The sequence below is a fragment of the Penaeus japonicus genome, unplaced genomic scaffold (genome assembly GCF_977035675.1).
Source record: "Penaeus japonicus unplaced genomic scaffold, GWHDUDI00000001_assembly GWHDUDI00000038, whole genome shotgun sequence".
Lineage (NCBI taxonomy): Eukaryota > Metazoa > Arthropoda > Malacostraca > Decapoda > Penaeidae > Penaeus > Penaeus japonicus.
The window spans coordinates 1,366,066-1,371,065 of NW_028234440.1; positions in this window are offsets into that span (position 1 = coordinate 1,366,066).

The window sequence follows — 5,000 nt, forward strand, 5'->3', positions numbered from 1 at the left end:
GTGGAAAATAATATTTCATGGTACTATGTGTACCGGGGTGAATGTATGACATGCGTTCATTAATGCCATAGATGTTATCATGTCTATAACGTTTGATAACAATATCAGTTATGTTTTTGTTATTTTTATCATTATGTTGATTAATATATAAGTAGTGAATAGTGAATAAATGATCGTAATGGTTATGATGAACTTGGATAATTGTGATAGTAATGATAACAATAGTGATGATTATAGTATTGGAATAGTAATATATGAGGCTTTTAGACATAATGATAATAAAAAAAAAAAAAATTGTAATGATGATGATGATGACAACAATGATCCTAACAATCAAAGCAATCATTATAACGATTATATAATATATGTTGATAATGCTTCTACTATCTATAAGAATTTAATACCGGTAACAATGATAATGATTATAGTGATTGTAATCATGAAGATGGTAATGATAATTGTAATTATAACAATAATGATGGTGATAATGATTTCATTATTACTAATACTAATGGTAAGGATTATTATCATAATAATGATGATAATGGTAACAATAATAACAACTATAATGATAATGATAATGATAACGATAATAGTAATAATAAAGAAAAGGATAATAATTACAACAGTAAAAAAATCAATAAGATTAAAATTAATAATGATGGTGGTGATGATAAGTTGTAAGTTAATGATAATTATAATTTATGGGGAGTTTAGTTACCATCATTTATAGATTAATTCCACCACCATGATGATAATTACGTTGTAACGTTATTCTATTATGTTATGTGACCGTTCCTAGAGTACAGCGTTGCAATTAGACTGCAGAAATGATTATTATGTAACCATGAGTAATCTATGTTTTCTCATTGTCTTCTTTCTCTCTCTCTCTCTATCTATCTATCTATATATATATATATCTTTTTATCTATCTTGCTTTCTCTCTTCCTCTCTCTCTCTCTTCTCTCTCTCTCTTTCTCTCTCTCCGTACTCATCTCTCTCTCACTCTCCTACACTACTCTCATCTCCTTCTCTCTCTCTCTCCTCTCCCTTCTCTCTTCTCTCTTCTCTCTCTCTCTCTCTCTCTCTCTCTCTCCTCCCCATCTCCCTCTCCCGCTCTCCTCTCCTTCTCTCTCTCTCCCTCTCCTCTCTCTCTCTCTCTCTCTCTCACCCACACCCCCCCTCTCTCTCTCTCTCTAAACCCTCTATCTTCGATATATCTACTATTTCAACTCTCACTCTTTCCTTTTGTGTTTAGTCTATACACCAACTACGGTAATTCATATAATCTATCTGATACTTCCGAAAGAAAAAATACATATGAATTAATCTCTGAAACTTAAGAAAAAAAAAAAAAAAAACACTTACCATCATGTACTACTCATCAGATCATAAATAAAAATAATGAGATGATATTGCATTCAATTTTCTTGCAATCATTTCTTAACAAATAATAACGTTGATAGAACAGTTATTATGGATTTTAGTTATTCTTCACTTCTTTATTTTTCTTACTTCTATACTTCTGATTCTTTTGTTGTTGTTGTTGTTTATGGTCGTGTTTATCTTTATTATCTTTATTATCTTTGTCATTATTATCTTTACCATCCGTGATAGATAGATAGATATAGAAAGATAGGTAGGTAGATAGATAGATAGGTTGATAGATAGATAGATGGATAGATAGATAGATGAATCGATAGATAGAAAGATGGATAGATGAAAAGGTAAATAGATAGATAGATAGGTAGATAGAAAGATAAATATGGGTAATCAAGTATCTATAGATAAATAGGTAGGTAGGTAGATCGATAGATAGTTATATAGTTAGATAGATAGGGGATATTTCATTAAGATTTTCCTGTTCTGAATATTGGTGATAGTGATGATGGATATAGTGATGCTAATAAAAAATTCAAAGTGATGAATATGATGATGATGATTCCTCCCCCCCCTCTCGCTTCCTCCCTACTCCTTCCCCCTCCCACCTCCCCTCCTCTTCTCCGTTACCTTCATCCCTCACTATCCCCCTTCTCTCCTTCCCCTTTTTCCCCCTCTTCACCTTCCTACTCCCTTTCTCCCATTCCTAACCACCCCCTTATCCATTCCCCCCACCGTTCCATCCCCCACTTCCTTCCCTCCCCCCAATCCTCCCCATCTCCCCCATCCCTTCAATTACTCCCCCTCTTCCCCTCCACCTCCTTCCTCCCTTTACCCCCCTCTCCCCTAAAGCCATCCCTCCCCACTCCCCTAACCCCATCCTTCCCCACTCCCCACTCCCCACCCCCATAACCCCCTCCCACCCAACAGCTGGTGCTGGTGATCCTCCTCCTCCCTCCCCCTTCCCCATCCCCATCCCCCTCCTCCCCCATCCCCATCCCCCCTCCTCCCTCCCCTTCCCCATCCACCCCATCCACCCCACCCCCATCCCTATCCCCCAACCCCCTCCCCCCATCCCCCTCACCCCTCCCCCTCACCCTCCCCCCCATCCTCCCCCTCCCCTTCCCCTACCCCCTCCTCCTTCCCAATCCCCCATACCCCCACCACCCCATCCCCACCCCCCTCCTCCCTCCCCCACCATCCCCATCCTCCCCATCCCCATCCTCCCATCCCCATCCCCCCTCCTCCCTCCCCCCTCCCTCCCCGTTGCCAATTCCCGAGCGGCGAGAGAGCATCAGGTGTCCGCGGCGAGAGGAAGGGAGTTGAATTCCCTCTTATTAAGACTTGGAGGCTTTTAGTCCCGAATTCAGTATCAATTATCAAAAGAAATTAATCTAAGTAATGCCGGGGAATACATTACGAGAGATTAATGGCGCCAAACAGATGCTTTGGTGTGGCGGCGGGTATAATTCTCTCGCTCTCTCTCTCTCTCCCTCTCTCTGTTTATGTTTTCTCTCTCTTTATTTCTCTGTCTATGTTTCTTTCTCTCTCTCTCTCTCTCTCTCTCTCTCTCTCTCTCTCTCTCTCTCTCTCTCTCTCTCTCTCTCTCTCTCTCTCTCATTCCAATCCTCTCCCGACAGATTCCCACACAACACCCCCGCTAAGAATATCTCTCTCTCTCTCTCTCTCTCTCTCTCTATCTCTGTTTATGTTTCGCACTCTCTCTCTCTCTCTCTCTCTCTCTCTCTCTCTCTCTCTCTCTCTCTCTCTCTCTCTCTCTCTCTCTCTCTCTCTCTCTCTCTCTCTCTCTCTCTCTATCTCTGTTTCTGTTTCTCTCTCTCTTTACTTCTCTGTTTCTTTCTCTGTCTATGTTTCTTTCTTTCTTTCTCTCATTCTCTCTCTCTCTCTCTCTCTCTCTCTCTCTCTCTCTCTCTCTCTCTCTCTCTCTCTCTCTCTCTCTCTCTCTCTCTCTCTCTCTCTCTCTCTCTCTCTCTCTCTCTCTCCTCTCTCTCCCCTCTCTCTCTTCCCTTATTCTTCCTGCATATGTATTTCTATATATATATATATATATATATATATATATATATATATATATATATATATATATGTGTGTGTGTGTGTGTGTGTGTGTGTGTGTGTGTGTGTGTGTGTGTGTGTGTGTGTGTGTGTGTGTGTGTAGATGTGTACACCATCTTACATGTACATTTACACAAATCCTGGAACATTCGTCACCACGCATGCGCACCAAAAGTAAATATTCGGGCACGCCTTCCCGACGCTTGCAAAAGATACTGGAATAATGATAAAGTGTTCCTGTGATCTCTTGCAAGTTGCCTTTTCTTAAATTCTTTTATTTTATTTTTCTTGTGTTTGAATTATTATATATCGCTGGATTAGATTTAATTAGTGTAGTTGTTGGGAGATGAAGGTAAGAGGGAAAGGGGAAAAAAAATATTAGAAGGAATTATCTCCTTATCTATATATTGTCTGTCTGTTTTTCTCTTCTCTATCTCTATTTCTATTTTCTTTTTTTTTTTCTTTTTTTTTTTTTTGCTGCTGTATTAAACTCTCTCTCTCTCTCTTTCTTTTTTTTCTCTCTTTCTTTCTCTCTCTCTCTTTATATTTATATATTTTCTCTCTCATGCTAATAACGATAATGATCAAAATGTTGATGTGTAATCAAGATTCTTTTCAAATACTTTTAAAATTACTATTCTTAACATTGCCTTCAGAGATCTTGCTATTCAATAATTGTGATAAAAATTCATACTAAGTTATTAAGGATGATAACATTTTTCTGCTAAACATACACATCTATTCACTTGTATTAAGGTATCATGTTCGGATCTTGCCACATAATGTATATATATATATATATATAATATATATATATATATATATATATATATATATATATATATATATATATATATATATATATATATATATATATGCATATATATATATATATAATATATATATAGATATATATAGATATATATATATATATATATATATATATATATATATATATAATAGATGTATATATATATGCATATATATATATATATGCATATATATATATATATATATATATATATATATATATATATATATATATATATATATATATATATATACATGAAATATATATAAACACATATATATAAATATAGATATCTATATAAATATATATATATATATATATATATATATATATATATATACATATATAAATATATACATATATATATATACATACATATATATATCTTTCTTTTTTTCTCTCTCTTTCTTTCTCTTTCTCTCTTTCTCTCTCTCGCTCTCTCTCTCTCTCTCTCTTTCTTTCTCTCTCTCTCTCTTTCTCTCTCTCTCTCTCTCTCTCTCTCTCTCTTTCTTTCTCTCTCTCTCTTTCCCTCTCTCTCTCTCTCTCTCTCTCTCTCTCTCTCTCTCTCTCTCTCTCTCTCTCTCTCTCTCTCTCTCTCTCTCTCTCTCTCTCTCTCTCTCTCTCTCTCCTTCATCCATTTTTTTTATTTCAGTCTCTCCTTCTGCAATGTAGTTCACTGTTGCAATAAGATCATCTGGCGACTTACAAGCGAAATGGTATATATCACAAGTTC